Below are 17943 nucleotides of genomic sequence, written 5' to 3' on the forward strand. Positions count from 1 at the left end.
GTCCCCCACCCCCGAGGGCTGGGTGCCTGCTCTTTCAACAGCACAGGGTCTCACATGAAGGAGACCCAGTGGGGACTGTCAGCCCCCGACTCCTGATGCTGTGTTTGGGGAGAATGAACCCCCTTGACTGGGCGATGGGACCCTGTGAGGAAAGAGGTGTCGGCCCGATCCAAGTCGGGGCCTGGCTGAGATATGAGAAAACAGGAGCCAAGGGCAGGGCCTGGAGGCCAGGCCAACAGGAGGGGCACCCCCGGCCTTGGCCAGGCTCTCCAACGGTGACATTGTTGCTTTAGGGGACCTGGGACAGGTGACTGAATGTAATGGGAGTCTAAACTGGACCCTGAATGGGGCTTAAAGAAGGTGTGAAGGATGTTACTGAGACAGTGACAGTCATTGGAAGACAAACTCTGTGTCAGGATATCCTGCTCCGTCCATTTAAATCCCTGAGATCTGTGACCTTTACGTGACTACGCAGGATTGTTAGAGCAGCTGCGTGCGGATATATCTGGGGCACAATTCAGTCTGCAGCCAACTTGCAAGTGGTTCCAGCAAACACACAGGTGTGCGCACAGGCAGGCACAGCACACACACAAACATATGCACGTGCACAGCACAAATATATTCACACACTAGCATGTGAACACACATGCACCCATATGCCCATGCACACACTAATGTGTGCAAATTCACATACCTATGCACATGCACAGCATATGTATGCAAACAGGCACATGCACACGCATAGCACACACACAGGGAATAAAGTGAATCCGTAAAGCATTAATTCCTGAACACAAGTGAAGCTGACATGTATTTTTCCCTTTTCTTAGCCTTGATGTTTTCCACAACAAAAAGTTTAAGAAAAAAGTTAATGGCAAATGACTTTTGATTCATAGGACTTTCTGATTTTATTCCACAAATATTATGACAGTAGAAATGAATGTAGATATTACATGTGTCCACTAATGGATGAATGGAGAAGAAAAACACGATCCATCAATACAAGGAAAGGCTATTCAGCCTAAAAAGCAAGTCAATTCTGACACAGGATGCAGCAGGGATGAACCTTGAGGGCATTATGCTCAGTGATGTAAGCTAGACACAAAAAAACAAACAGTGCTTGATCCACTCATACAAGGCCCCTAGAGCAGTCGGAAATATAGAGACATAAAGTAGGATGTTGAGGGCCAGAGGCTGAGGGAGGGACAATGGGGAGTGAGTGTTTAATGGGGACTGTTTCAATTTTGCAAGATGAAAAAGTTCTGCAGGATGATGGTGGTCAGGTTTGCACAACAGTGTGAATTACTTCCTGACCCTGAAATGTGCACTTAAAAATGCTTAAGATAGTACATTTTATGTTATGTGTACCAGACCACAATTTTTAAAACTTTTCAAAAAACAACAGGAAATAGTCCATGAATACCACAAGATGCACAACTTCACTAACAACAGAGGGATTAAAGCCATAAGCAAAATACTGTGCATACACCTACCAGAATGGCAGACATGAAAGACATAGTATCAAACATCAGCAGGATGTGGAGCAATGGAAAGCCTGGTACGCAACGGGGGGATGCAAGCACTTCTGAAGCAATCGGGCCTCAGATAGCGAAGTCCGTGCACAGAGACCCACAGTGCTCCTCCCAGTTGAACACAAACCCACCAGCCCTGCACCAGGACACACGGACATGGACTTGCAGCCACAGGAGCCAAACCTGAAGGAACCTGAAGGCCATCACAGACGGATGCAGAAATGAACCATGCACGCTCCTATGAAGGAATATTCCACAGCAATGGAGTACATTTTGTTTAAAGGTAGTAAAACTATAAAAATTATTTTTTAAAGAAAACTATATTTACAAGATGAAAGAATCTATAATTCTGGCACCTAGGGATTGTCGAATGCCCCTAAAAATAGATTGCTGTGGAAACGTTTATTATAGGGAAATTGACATATTCTCTAGGAAGGACGGGGTGAATGGGCCTGCTACATTTTCTACATTGAAGACATGTACAGGTTTTGATTCTACTTCTGTTAAATCAAGTGGGGCTTCACTGGATTTCTGCTACTGCGGAGATAATCAAATTCTGGGTAGGGGTCAGGAGAAAATTAGTCATAGGTGTTCTTGTGTAATAATTACTGTTGAAAGTGTAAATGATCCATTTACCAGTAAGACTGAGAATAGAATAACTGCTACATTACTTCATATGAGATGATCGTCTGTGCTATTGTTCCTGGAGCTCCAGTGAGTGAGTATTTTGAATGTGAAGTTCATCCAGATCTGAGGATGGAATAAATGGCTAGGTGTGATATGGCTAATAGAAATAATATGCCTACATTTATACTAATTAGTGGATAAGATATGGGAAGAGGAATTCATGTTGTGAGAGCCAGGGTTAAGGCTAGCATTGGGGCAATAATATATAAATTGATGATGTTGATGGACATAGTGGTTCTTTAATAAGTAATTTGAACGCCTCAGCAATGGGTTGTAATCATCCATGGGGGCTGACGATTTTTGACCCTTTTTGGATTTGTATATAGCCTAGGATTTTCCATTTAGTTAATATGAGGAATGCTATGGTGAATTAAATTGGGTAATTTGTGAAAGAATGTTGATTATAAACATATTCTTAGGAAGAGGACTTGAACCAGTGCAGAAAAAGTTTCAGTTTTACATAATTACCGGGCTCTGCCAGCGTAACGAACCCTGTTCTACAGTAGGGTATGTATAAATTAATTGAATGTAGATTATATCATCATTTAGTTTGAAGACATTTTGTAAAGGAAGCCGTATTGCTCTTGTCCTTTCATACTGGAAGAAATCTGCAATAGACAGAAACCAACCAGGATGACTCCAGTCTGAACTCAGATCACGTGAGACTTTAATCGTTGAACAAACAGACAATTAATAGCAGTTATACCGTTGAAATGTCGTGATCCAGCATCAAGGTCATAAACCATATTGCCCATATGAACTCCAGAATACAATTACACTGTTATCCCTAGTAAAACTTGTTCCATTGACCAGTGTTTTAGAAGAACAGGTGATAAAGCATTTTGACTAGCTGGCCTAAATTTTAATCACTCAGAAGTGGTTTTATTCTCCAAAAAATAAATGGCGCATGGGCTCAAGACACACCGTCTTCAGTAGTTGTGGCGTGCAGACTCAGTAGTTGTGGCCCAATGGCTTAGTTGTTCCGTGGCACGTGAGATCTTCCCGGACCGGGGATCGAACCGGGTCCCATAGTTCATTGGCAGGCGAATTCTTAATCACTGCATCACCAGGGAAGTCCCAGATTCGCAGTCTCCCTGTTAATATACCTTAAGCCCAAAGAATCCATGGAAAATTGTTAGAGAAAATAAGGCAATAAAAGATTGTAAGGACTATAACAGAAGCATATAGTACACAGTTCATATAGACACATCCCAAGCAGTTACAAAGTATATTAAAAGGGAGGCTGCAATTTTAAAAGAATAAGAAAAATTATACCCACAAACTCCCAATCTTTCCTGAAACGTTGCAATCTGAAACCCTATTGTAGGAAGCAGAAGATTCCAGGAGATATTCTACAAATGAAGGACTCCAAACCCTGTGGTTGGATAAGGAATTCTGGAAGGAAGGTATCCTCACCCAAGGAGAGCAGGTTCCTATACTTCTCTAACATCACATCCCTGTACAATTCCCATTGATCTTGGTCCAGGCATTCTCACTCCTCTTGACAGAAATCTATGGCCACATCCTGGAATGTCAGCAGTCCCTGAAATTAAACGTACACATGCCATGTGGCCACGGGAAGAGTTCATAATATGACCCAAGAAGAAAACAGCAAGTTAAGGAAGGTTTTAATTTAGAAGAGTGTCTTCAATTATCCACTAATACATATATATATATATATATATATATATATATATATATATATGTATAATTTTTTTTTTACAAAGTGACTTTCTCTACCTTATTTCTACCTACAAGAAAAGAGTATGGCATGTGAGCCACAAAACCAGTATAGAGACTATACTTGTCTGAAAAAGAAATGATAAAATGATGGTTTCAACACAGGCATATGCATTTTTGAGTGTTTTATTTATATCAAACTGGATAAAATGTGTGTATTTCTCATAGAGAAAAGACCTGTCGAGGTAGAAATGTACCTTTCAACTATTCATGGGTACACGAGTACACTGGGGAGATTGTAAAAGTGCAGATTGTGATTCAGTAGGTCCGGTGGGCCTGAGTTCTATTTTTTTCACAAGCTCATTTTTAACTAGTGATGCCACAGTCTCTGATTCATTAACCACAACTGTGAATATCAGAGACATAATTAGAAAGGTAAAAATTCATATTTAATTTTGAACTTAAAGTGTTTTATGGATTTTACACCTTTAATAGAATAGTGAGCACAGCAGCAACAATCATTTGTGAGTATTTACTATAGACTGTGTATCTTTCTAATTTTTTTGGGTAGGATTCCAGGAAAAAGGCCTGGGCTGCGGCCACAATGGGCATGGCCCCCAGGCCGGGCCGCCCCTCCAGGACCCCCGACGGGGCCCTGCGCTCCTGGCGGCGCCCTCCCCCGCCGCCCCGCTCCCTCCCGGAAGGCCTCGGGGCAGAGCGGTCCCACCCACTGCGCGCTGAACAGAGCCCGCGTTTCCTCAGAGCTGGAACTCCCGGCTCAGGCGGGGTCTCTTCCCTCCGCCTTCACGGAACTGCCCCGGAGCCCGAGGGGAGGGCAACCTCACTGAGGCTGCCGGCTCTGGAGGTGCCCCGGCTGCCGAAGCCATGACAGTCGCGGGGACGGCGGGCCGGGTAAGTGGGCGCCGACCCTCCGCCTGGTCCGGTGCCCGGGCAGCAGCACAAGACCAGCTTCTGAGGGGCAGGGGTTCGCTGCCACCCGCCGCAGCTGTGCAGAAAGAGCGGCCTCCAGCGTCTGGTCCCCGGGAACTTCGGTCCGTCCTCTCGCCCCTGCCCTCGTCCTGGCTCGCGAGGCCTGGTGGGCGTGAGGAGGGGGTCGGCCTGAGCGTCCTGAGGGGAAACGGGGCAAGGGAGGCGCAGGGTCCGGCTGCAGCGTCATCGCCCCTCTTCCCGACTGCGGGGAAAGCGGCTGAAAACTCCTCCCGAGGCGCGCAGGCCCCTTATTCAGCCGAGACCCTCTGCGCTCCTTCCTCCCTGAGCTAAAGTACCGGGGGGAGGGGACAGGGCAGGGAACTGACGCAGGTAATGGGGAACATCAAAAGGTGATTGTTAACTAAGGAAAACCAGCTCTCCCAAGGTGAGGAATGCGGCGCTTTTCTTTGCCTGGGCTCACTGAATTCCTTCCTTTGATATGCACCTCAGCTCTCTGGGGCCTGCATTCTGTATTTGCATATCCTGAGTGCCTCAGGGCCCGCCGGCTCACATTGGAGGGCTGCAAGTGCTGAAGACTGTGACATCCTTTGTTTACTGATAGGGCAAGAACTATTCCATTTCTCACAGGCTTGAGGGGCAGACAGTGGAAAAAAGTCAGAGAATCTCACTCGGCCTGTACTTTGGTTTACATATAGATAATATTTATACTTAACTGTGCTAATAGAGGTTCTCAAGTCCAATCAACTTGTACTACTGCCCTCTATGTATCAATTTCATCAATATCATAAGATAAATGCCTATAGAATTGACTTAATCCGTTTAAATAGGATAATGATTTTTAAAGGAAACTTAATAGAAATATAACAACGAAACCTTTACCACTAAAGGCTGGGTCTGGAACACCCTAAATAAATGTTCCATTGTTAAAATATTGAAAGATGTAGTCAATAGAAATATCAACAAAAATGACAAATAATAAGGGTAGCAGAATGTGGAAATGTTCTATCTTTATCATTAAAGTGGCAGAAAATCATTTATTAGTAGGCACTGGGGGCAGAAGATGCCTGATTTTCTATCTGTGTCATATTTGTGCAGTTGTTTCAACAAGTAACTTAAAGACAAAATGGAAAAACAAGGAGGTTTGTGCCTGAGATCATGTTGATGTGAAACCAGGGATGGCCACCTTGTGCCAGGTGAGTTAAGTTTACCTGGCAGGTAGACCGCAGAGCTCCTGGGAAGCAAGGGTTGAAATTTTTCTGCTGGGTGCCCCTTAGGTTCTGTGACTTGACTGACTGTGAGTCATGTTTCGGGAAAGACCTGATCACAGGAAAAGGGTGGGAATAGAGTGATTTGGGGAGCAGCTAACCACATTCATCACAGCTCACGGCCTGAATGAATTTTAATGAAACAGGAAAACAAATGCTTCTTATGGAATCAGAGAATGTGAGGGCTGGACAATCCCAGAAAATGAGGAACACCCATCCCATTTTCCAGATGACAAAACAGAGGTCCAGCAAGGTGAAATCCCTCACCCAAGTTGCACCCGTCTCTCCTCCCCACTACGTGGTTCATGAAAGCAGGACTCTTCCTGTCTTGATCACTGCTGAAGCCCAAAAAGGGCCAGGCATCTAGCAGCTGCTCCAAAAATGTGGGTTGACTGTAGGAACAATGCTATTTCTTTCTTTCTCACTCTTCTTCAGGATTGTGCCAAGAACTCCCCAGGTTGCAATGTAATTCGATAAATGTAAATATTAATTGAGTTTTGTTGTGATGAGGACTTAGGCTTTGAAGGTAACAGACTTGGTTCAGATCTTGGTTCTGCCACTCCATAGCTGTTTGGCTTTGGGAAAATTACTAAACCTCTCTGAGATTATTTCCTCCTTTGTAAAGTGGGGATAAATCTATCTGAGCCAGCAGAGCACCTGCATGAGAGATGTGCACTAAATATTGGTCTTTCTCACTCTCTTACGCCATCTCTGTGTTCTTCCCAGAGAAGCTGTACTGAAGGATATAGTACTTTTGTTTAAAATAGTTAACTAATTAATTAATTAATTTGTTTTTGGCTGCGTTGGGTCTTCGTTGCTATGCGCAGGCTTTCTCTAGTTGCAGCAAGCGGGGGCTACTCTTTGTTGCGGTGCGCGGGCTTCTCATTGCGGTGGCTTCTCTTGCTAGCCTTAACCCCAATGCTAGCCTTAACCATGGCTCTCACAACATGAATTCCTCTTCCCATATCTTATCCACTAATTAATATAAATGTAGGCATATTATTTCTATTAGCCATATCACACCTAGCCATTTACTCCATCCTCAGATCTGGATGAACTTCACATTCAAAATACACACTCACTGGAGCTCTAGGAACAATAGCACAGACAATCATCTCCTATGAAGTAATGTAGCAGTTATTCTATTCTCAGTCTTACTGATAAATGGATCATTTACACTTTCAACAGTAATTATTACACAAGAACACCTATGACTAATTTTCTCCTGACCCCTACCCAGAATTTGATTATCTCCGCAGTAGCAGAAATCCAATGAAGCCCCACTTGATTTAACGGAAGTAGCATCAAAACCTGTATATGTCTTCAATGTAGAAAATGTAGCAGGCCCATTCACCCCGTCCCTCCTAGAGAATATGTCAATTTCCCTATAATAAACATTTCCACAGCAATCTATTTTTAAGAGCATTCGACAATCCCTAGGTGCCAGAATTATATACAGCCCAAGTCATCATTAAAACACATCTAACAATCTCCTTTCTATGAATTTGAGCCTCCTACCTACAATTTTGATATGATCAACGCATACATCTCTTATGAAAAGTTTTTTTACGACTAACATTAACCCTATGTATATGAGAGTTTTCACTACTTGTCATCATACCAGGCAACCCACCACAAATTTAAGAAATATGTCTGACAAAAGAGTTACTTTGATAGAGTAAATCATAGAGGTTTCAATGCTCTTATTGCTGGAATTGAATTCTTCCTAATAATTTTACATTCTCCATGCTACCTACCACATTACACCACATGCTATATAGTAAAGTTCTCTAAGTAAGCTACAGGCCCATACCCCCAAAATATTTTTGTATATCCTTCCTGTGCTAATAAACTCTCATTGTTTTTACCATCATTCTACTGACCATTTTCTCAGGAAATATAATTGTATAACAAGCTCACACTGGTTAATGGTATCCCCATTCTAATAAAAAACATGAACCCATAAGCTACAGAAGCATCCAACAAATATTTCCTAAAACAGTCCACCACATCAATACTACTTATAATGGCTATTATCATTAATCTAATATGCTCTGGTCAAAGAGCACAATGAATAACAAGAATCTTTAATCCAGCAGCATCCACCCTCATGACAATCGCCCTTGTCACAAAAGTAGGACTTTCCCCATTTCACTTCTGAGTTCCTGGAGTCACACGAGGCATCCCATGAACAGCAGACCTGATGCTATCAACATGACAAAATTGCACCCCTATCAGTTTTATACCACATGTCACCATCCATCAACCTAAATATACTATTAATCATAGTGATATTATAAATCATAGCTGGAGGCTGAGGCAGACTTCGCCATACTCACCTGGAAAATATTACACCCTCCTCATCAATTGCCCATATAGGATGAATAACAGCTATTATAATGTATATTCAGATTATAACAATCCTAAACATACTAATTTATATCATAAGAACACTATCTTCTTCTTATTTATGCCCAGATCATGTACTACAAGAGTATCATTATCACACACATGAGATAAAACACCTCCCATCACAATCATTTTCCTCACTATTATAGTATCATTAGGACATCGCCCATCACTATCAGGCTTTCTACCCAAATGAATAATTATCCAAGAGATAACAAAAACGACAAAATCATTCTACCAACACTAATAGCCATCATAGCAGGCCTCAGCATATATTTCTACTTGCAGGTAACATACTCCACATCACTAACTATATTCCCTTCATTAAACAACACAAACACTAAACAATTTCAACATACAAAGAAATAACCTTCCTATCATTTCCAATCATAATACCCACACGGTTACTACACACAACACCCATTCTATCGGTGCTGGACTAGGAATTTAGGTTAGTTCAGACCAAGAGCTTTCAAAACCCTAAACAAGTGAAATTGACTTAATTCCTAAAAATAAGGATTGCAAGACTTTATTCTACATCAATTGAATGTAAAGCAAACACTGTATTGAAGCCAAATCTTTACGAGATTGATGAGTTTTAACCCCAGGAAACTTTAGTTAACAGGCAAATCCTCTAGTCAACTGGCTTCAGTCTACTTCTCCTTCATTTGAGAAAGAAAAAAAGAAAAAAAAAAGGCAGGATAATCACTGGCAGAATTGAAGCTGCTTCTCTGAAGTTACAATTCAATTTGTTGATTCACCACAGGGTTTGCCAGAAAGAGGGCTCAATCTCTGTCTTTAGATTTACAGTCTAATGCTAACTCAGTCATTTTACCTCTGTTCATACACTGCTGATTATTTTCAACAAATCACAAAGATATCGGCATTTTATATTTACTATTTGGTGCTTGAGCTGTAGTAGCAGGCAGCACCTTAATTATATTAATCCAGGCTGAGCTATGCTGACCTGGACCGCTACTTGGAGATGCCCAAATCTGTAAGGTTGTCATAACAGTCCCTGCACTTGTAATAAATTTCTTTATAGCTGTACCTGTTATGATTGCAGGCTTTGAAAACTGACTTGGGCCACTAATAACTCGGGCACCTGAAGTAGCATTTCCCCCAATAAATCATATAAACTTTTGACTACTTCCCCCATCATTCTTACTCCTACTCATATCACCAATAGTAGAAGCTGGTTCTGGTACCAGTGGGACCGTGTATTCAGCTCTAGCCTGCAATCTGGCCCATGCAGGAGCCTCTGTCGACCTAACTGTTTTCTCCTTACATTTAGCAGGTGTCTCCTCAATTCTTGGTATTATTACTTTTATTACTATAGTCTTTAATACAAAACCAGCAGTCATATCCCAATACCAAACACCATTATTTGTTTAATCTTCCCCAACTATAGCCATATTACTATAATTATCAATCTCAGTCCAAGCAGCCAGAATTGCCATGCTGTTAAGAGATAGAAATCTAAACACTACTTTCTTTGACCCGGCAGGAGGAGACCGAATCCTATACCAACACCTCTTTTGATACTTTGCTCACCCTGAAGTCTGTATTCATGGCCTAACAGGGTTTGTTATAAACTCACATATCATTACATACTATTTAGGAGAAAAATTGCCTTTCAGGTATCTGGGAATAGTATGAGTCATGTCCACTGGTTTTTTAGGAGTTCTCTTGTGGGCCCATCATATGTTTACCATAGGGATAGCTGTGGACTCAGGAGCATACTTTGCATCAGCTACCGTAATTACTTCTATCCCTACAGGAGTAAAAGTATCTAGCTGATTAGCAACTCTTTATTTAATTTTTCTTTTTCTTTTCTTTTTTTTTTTTTTGGCTGAGTTGGGTCTTGGTTGCTGCGCATTGGCTTTCTCTGGTTGCGGTGAGCGGCAGCTACTCTTCGTTGCGGTGTGCGGCCCTTTCATTGCAGTGGCTTCTCTTGTTGCAGAGCACGGCCTCTAGGCTCGTGGGCTTCAGTAGTGGTGGCTTGCGGGCTCTAGAGGGCAGGCTCAGTAGTTGTGGCACACGGGCTTTTTGCTCCACGGCATGTGGAATCTTCCCAGACAAGGGCTCGAACCCGTGTCCCCTGCATTGGCAGACGAATTCTTAACCACTGCATCACCAGGGAAGTCCCTAGTTAGCAACTGTTCACGGAGGTAATACTCTATGACCTCCCACTATATTATGAGTTTTAGGCTTTAGTTTTTCTTTTTACAGTAGGTGGTTTGACAGGAAACATCTTAGCCAACTCATCCCCAGACATTGTCCTCCAGGATACATACTATGTAGTAGCACACTTCCATGACCTAATGTCCATGGGAGCAGTCTTCACTATTATAGGAGGCTTTCTACACTGATTCCCACTATTCTCAGGTTATACAGTTAACTCAGCATGAGCAAAAATTCACTTCACAAGTATATTTGTAGTAGTAAATATGACTTCCTGCAGCACTTTCGTGGCCTCTCAGGGAGGTCACTACATTAGTCTGAGTACCCTGAGGCACACACAACATGAAATATTTTGTCTTTAGGCTCATTCATCTCAGTAGCAGCAGTAATGCTAATAATCTTCATACTTTGAAAAGCATTTGTGTCTAAACAAGAAATCTTAGCAGTGGAAATTGCTACCCCTAACCTAGAATGGTTACACGGATGTCCTCCACCATATCCTACGTTTCAAGATCCTACCTATGTAAATGTAAAATAAGGAAGGACTCAAGTCCTTTTCAACCAGTTTCAAGCCAACACCATAACAATTATGTCTTCCTCAATAAATGAGATAAAAGTAAAAAGTGATGTAGATTTGTCAAAGTTAAATGATAGGCTAAAATCCTGTATATCACTAAGGCATATCAATTTCATCTAGGCTCTCAAGATACAACATCACCGATTATGGAAGAACTTTTACATTTTCTTCATCACATATTAATAGTGATTTTTAAAATAAATTCTCTAGTCCTCTATATCATTTCACTAATATTGACATCTAAACTCATATGCATACAGTAGATGCACAGGTAGAGAAAATGTGAACAATTTACTAGCTATTATTGTAATCTTAATTGCCCTATCATCATTGTGAATCCTTTACATGATACATGAAATCAATAACTCTTCCCAAACCATAAAAAACTATGGGTCAGTAATGATACTGAAGCTACAAATACACAGATTACGAAGATTTAAATGTTGACTCCTCTGTAATCCCCACATCAGAGCTAAAACCCGGAGAATAATGACTAATAGAAGTCAACAACCGAGTAGTTAGGGATAGTCATTGAATATTAGTTTCAACTGAAATCGTTGTACACTCCGGAGTTGTTCCTTCTCAGGCCTAAAAGGAGCTGCTATCCCAGGACGCCTAACTTAAAGAATCGTAATATCAACAGGACCAGGCCTATGTTGTGGACAAGAGAGCTCGTTTTCCTGAGTTCAAAGACAGGACAGAGGGATATGGCTGAGATATGGGGTGAATCTGCAGCCCATGGGGATGCACCCTCCAAGCTCCAATATAGGAATGGGGCCTCTAGGGTCCCAGGCCACCCACCACGCCCTCTGGAGCAGGATCTGGGCAACATTCCCTGTCAGTGATGAGGCAGCCCTAGCACTTGTCACGCCCTGATGTCGTGTCCTATGTGGGCCCCATGCTCTTGGGACCACACCCCACACTCTGCAGGTCCATGCTACAGGGTCCTTCATGCCTCAGGAGTAGAGACCACACAGCAAGCAGTTCCCTCCGCAACCAGCAGGAGGAGGGGAGGAGAGCAGGGGCACCAGGGGACTCTCACTCAGACAACAACACCCCAGCGGTGGCAGCGGGGACAGTGATGATGCAGATGAGGCACAGACCAAGAGATGGGACCAGAGGACCCAAAAGGCAGCTGGTCAGGTCCTGGCTCACCTGCACCCCGGACACCTTTGTCCCGCATACACCCCCTTCCTCATACACCCTCTCCTTAAATGCAGATTCTTCAGATGCGAACAGGCAGAGCTTCAGACTGAAAGTCAGCTCTTCCAAAATGACCCGTCAGCAAACACGGCAGGATTCCACTCCAGTGGGTGCCCTGGAGTCGACAACTCAGGGACTGAAGTGGATATCGGTGCCAGGGGCAGTGGGAGGGAATGGGGAATGAGACTTTCATGGTTGTGGAATTTTGGTTTTGCAGGACGAAAAGTTCTAGTGATGGTGGTGATGGCTCCACGAGAAAGTGAATCTATCTGATGCCTTCAAAAACGTGCACTTAAAATGGTGATGATGGTAAAGGGTATGTGACGTGTGTTTTATTTCACTTGAAAAAAATTCTTAAAATAATGTCTTGTTAATTGAGATTCCATTTCGACTCCCCTTCATCACAAATGTCGGAGGCCCAGACACAGTCCCCTACCTTAGGGGGCATCACGGTACCCTCACAGAGCACGTGGGAGACCATTCTTAGGGGGGGCTAGTCTGTGCTCACCTGACCTCTGTCCAGGGGGACCCAGGCTGTGGTGACCCCCATAGATTAGACATTTGATATGCTATAGTATTAATACGATACCACCAAGTGTTGTCACTCACCGGAACACAGAGCAGCAACCCACTCAAACATGCCTGACCTCATATGATTGTGACAAGATGAAGAGAAGAAAAGGAACCACAGGTTAATCAGGACAACACCCTTAATGCAGAGGTTGGAAATCTCAAAGGGGACAGGACACACTGCAGGCAAAGAGCGCATATGCGGTCTCCCCATCCATGTGATCCTGACCCATGCAGGTATGGTGAGACCCACACAGTCCCCGCACCCTATACCTGGGGCCACACATCCACACTCACCAGGGTGACCCACCTCCCCAGACCCCTCCACCTGGGTCACATGTCCACAGTCCCAGGGTGACCTCACCTCCCCAGACCCTGCACCTGGGGTCACACGTCCCCTTGGTCAGGACACCATGGCTCTGCAGGGGGCTCCCCCAATGTGGAAACAAGCTGGGTCCCTGGGACCTCCTGGGATGGGAAAAAGTGTCAGGTGGGTCTCCTTTCCCCACACTTGTCCCAGAGGAGTCCTCCTCTTCTCACTTTGGTTCTGTGTGATTTTAACTGTTTTTACAGCTTTCATACTAGAGTTGAACACACGACCCTGGTGCTGGCATGCTCAGTCCTTTCTCGTCTCACTTACATGTTGAGAACACTCACAGGACAGCAGGGCTGAAAGCCGAGGGGCAGCTCTGGACTCTGCTGAGTAGGGACGGTAGACTGGAGGGAGAGCTCAGCAGCAGCCTCAGCTGTCACCCATCGGCCTTTTGCCCGATCTGCGTGCCCTGCAATCAATTCAGCAGCTAACCCTGCTTCCCTATGCACCATGCACGTGCTGGTAAATTGGAATTATTGCCAGGTAGTCCTGCTGAGGATTCTCCATGAGCCCCAGGGAAGGTGAAACTTGCAGGGATTAAGACTAAGGCCCAGACCATAGCACTGACCCTTGGGAGGACCAGGTCACCACACTCAGAAGAGAGGCTGTTACGTAGACAAGCCCACCTCATCTCCAGACCCCAGACATCTAAGCACTGAAATTCAGATGCAGGCACGGAGCTTCCCAGTACTGAGGCCAGGCCGGGTCTCTACCCAGGTCCCCATAGTCCTAGCGTACAGAGAACATGGTCAGGTCTAAATCTTCTTATTCTAGACAACACATGGTCAGCTCTAAACATAATCAGTAGACAGGACATGCAGAGGTCTAAATCTACCATGTAGACACAACTTGATCATGTTTAAACTAGCTTAGGGCTGATCTCATAGGGGGTACAGATCACACACATGGGTCTCTCATCTTTGGACACCCACATCAGGAAACTGAACAAAATCTTTGTCATTAAACATTTCAACAGGCAAAACAGAAATGTTCCCAATGTCTCTGGCCACCTGATGGTCAGCATCCACGGGCGAGCCACGAACTTCTTAGAGTGCAGCCCAGTCTGCTGCCAGGACAGACAAGAAGTGGCCTGATTCCAGCCTCCCAGGCTTCTAGAAGGAGGCGGCCACACTGCAAGCCAGGTCAGGAGAGTCCTGCATGGTCCGGGCCGGGAGATCCGGTCTGTCCATTCGGCTGGCCGATTCTGGGCGGGGCGCTCAGGGCCGCTGAGAGCCCTGCACTCAGGTCCTGCTTCCCTGCAGCGTGTGCGTGTGCGTGTCCGTGTGCGTGTGTGTGTGTGTGTAGAGGGGGCGGTGGCTGACGGCTCCCATGGTTCCCAACCCGGGCACCGCGCTGTCTTCGAGGGGAGGCACGGGGAGAGGTAGGGGCACAGAAGCCATTGGAGAGGAGAACCCACCGCGGAACTCCTTGCATACTGGCTCGCCCCACCCAGACACCCGCCTGCCCATTGTGGGCCGCATGTCGCCCCCCTGTCCCCCACCCCCGAGGGCAGGGTGCCTGCTCTTTCAACAGCACAGGGTCTCACATGAAGGAGACCCAGTGGGGACTGTCAGCCCCCGACTCCTGATGCTGTGTTTGGGGAGAATGAACCCCCTTGACTGGGCGATGGGTCCCTGTGAGGAAAGACGTGTCGGCCCGATCCAAGTAGGGGCCTGGCTGAGATATGAGAAAACAGGAGCCAAGGGCAGGGCCTGGAGGCCAGGCCAACAGGAGGTGCACCCCAGCCTTGGCCAGGCTCTCCAACGGTGACATTGTTGCTTTAGGGGACCTGGGACAGGTGACTGAATGTAAAGAAGGTGTGAAGGATGTTACTGAGACAGTGACAGTCATTGGAAGACAAACTCTGACAAGATGAAGAGAAGAAAAGGAACCACAGGTTAATCAGGAAAACACCCTTAATGCAGAGCTTGGAAATCTCAAAGGGGACAGGACACACCGCAGAGACAAACTCTGTGTCAGTATATCCTGCTCCGTCCATTTAAATCCCTGAGATCTGTGACCTTTACGTGGCTACGCAGGATTGTTAGAGCAGCTGCGTGCGGATATATCTGGGGCACAATTCAGTCTGCAGCCAACTTGCAAGTGGTTCCAGCAAACACACAGGTGTGCGCACAGGCAGGCACAGCACACACACAAACATATGCACGTGCACAGCACAAATATATTCACACACTAGCATGTGAACACACATGCACCCATATGCCCATGCACACACTAATGTGTGCAAGTTCACATACCTATGCACATGCACAGCATATGTATGCAAACAGGCACATGCACACGCATAGCACACACACAGGGAATAAAGTGAATCCGTAAAGCATTAATTCCTGAACACAAGTGAAGCTGACATGTATTTTTCCCTTTTCTTAGCCTTGATGTTTTCCACAACAAAAAGTTTAAGAAAAAAGTTAATGGCAAATGACTTTTGATTCATAGGACTTTCTGATTTTATTCCACAAATATTATGACAGTAGAAATGAATGTAGATATTACATGTGTCCACTAATGGATGAATGGAGAAGAAAAACACGGTCCATCAATACAAGGAAAGGCTATTCAGCCTAAAAAGCAAGTCAATTCTGACACAGGATGCAGCAGGGATGAACCTTGAGGGCATTATGCTCAGTGATGTAAGCTAGACACAAAAAAACAAACAGTGCTTGATCCACTCATACAAGGCCCCTAGAGCAGTCGGAAATATAGAGACATAAAGTAGGATGTTGAGGGCCAGAGGCTGAGGGAGGGACAATGGGGAGTGAGTGTTTAATGGGGACTGTTTCAATTTTGCAAGATGAAAAAGTTCTGGAGGATGATGGTGGTCAGGTTTGCACAACAGTGTGAATTACTTCCTGACCCTGAAATGTGCACTTAAAAATGCTTAAGATAGTACATTTTATGTTATGTGTACCAGACCACAATTTTTAAAACTTTTCAAAAAACAACAGGAAATAGTCCATGAATACCACAAGATGCACAACTTCACTAACAACAGAGGGATTAAAGCCATAAGCAAAATACTGTGCATACACCTACCAGAATGGCAGACATGAAAGACATAGTATCAAACATCAGCAGGATGTGGAGCAATGGAAAGCCTGGTACGCAACGGGGGGATGCAACCACTTCTGAAGCAATCGGGCCTCAGATAGCGAAGTCCGTGCACAGAGACCCACAGTGCTCCTCCCAGTTGAACACAAACCCACCAGCCCTGCACCAGGACACACGGACATGGACTTGCAGCCACAGGAGCCAAACCTGAAGGAACCTGAAGGCCATCACAGACGGATGCAGAAATGAACCATGCACGCTCCTATGAAGGAATATTCCACAGCAATGGAGTACATTTTGTTTAAAGGTAGTAAAACTATAAAAATTATTTTTTAAAGAAAACTATATTTACAAGATGAAAGAATCTATAATTCTGGCACCTAGGCATTGTCGAATGCTCCTAAAAATAGATTGCTGTGGAAACGTTTATTATAGGGAAATTGACATATTCTCTAGGAAGGACGGGGTGAATGGGCCTGCTACATTTTCTACATTGAAGACATGTACAGGTTTTGATTCTACTTCTGTTAAATCAAGTGGGGCTTCACTGGATTTCTGCTACTGCGGAGATAATCAAATTCTGGGTAGGGGTCAGGAGAAAATTAGTCATAGGTGTTCTTGTGTAATAATTACTGTTGAAAGTGTAAATGATCCATTTACCAGTAAGACTGAGAATAGAATAACTGCTACATTACTTCATATGAGATGATCGTCTGTGCTATTGTTCCTGGAGCTCCAGTGAGTGAGTATTTTCAATGTGAAGTTCATCCAGATCTGAGGATGGAATAAATGGCTAGGTGTGATATGGCTAATAGAAATAATATGCCTACATTTATACTAATTAGTGGATAAGATATGGGAAGAGGAATTCATGTTGTGAGAGCCAGGGTTAAGGCTAGCATTGGGGCAATAATATATAAATTGATGATGTTGATGGACATAGTGGTTCTTTAATAAGTAATTTGAATGCCTCAGCAATGGGTTGTAATCATCCATGGGGGCTGACGATTTTTGGCCCTTTCTGGATTTGTATATAGCCTAGGATTTTCCATTTAGTTAATATGAGGAATGCTATGGTGAATTAAATTGGGTAATTTGTGAAAGAATGTTGATTATAAACATATTCTTAGGAATAGGACTTGAACCAGTGCAGAAAAAGTTTCAGTTTTACATAATTACCGGGCTCTGCCAGCGTAACGAACCCTGTTCTACAGTAGGGTATGTATAAATTAATTGAATGTAGATTATATCATCATTTAGTTTGAAGACATTTTGTAAAGGAAGCCGTATTGCTCTTGTCCTTTCATACTGGAAGAAATCTGCAATAGACAGAAACCAACCAGGATGACTCCAGTCTGAACTCAGATCACGTGAGACTTTAATCGTTGAACAAACAGACAATTAATAGCAGTTATACCGTTGAAATGTCGTGATCCAGCA

The 17943-nt window shown here is 44.1% G+C and overlaps 1 long non-coding RNA gene across 1 annotated transcript; it reads left to right on the forward strand.

Moving 5' to 3' along the window:
- The first annotated feature begins 4693 nt into the window (after positions 1-4693).
- Positions 4694-12650, forward strand: LOC309653956. The gene is made up of 4 exons (XR_014259672.1): positions 4694-4811; positions 5946-6043; positions 10032-10107; positions 12506-12650. It is a non-coding gene; the product is annotated as an uncharacterized lncRNA (long non-coding RNA).
- The last annotated feature ends 5293 nt before the right edge of the window (positions 12651-17943 follow it).

The sequence above is a fragment of the Balaenoptera physalus genome (genome assembly GCF_965194825.1).
Source record: "Balaenoptera physalus genome assembly, contig: HAP1_SCAFFOLD_1551, whole genome shotgun sequence".
In the NCBI taxonomy this organism is placed as follows: domain Eukaryota; kingdom Metazoa; phylum Chordata; class Mammalia; order Artiodactyla; family Balaenopteridae; genus Balaenoptera; species Balaenoptera physalus.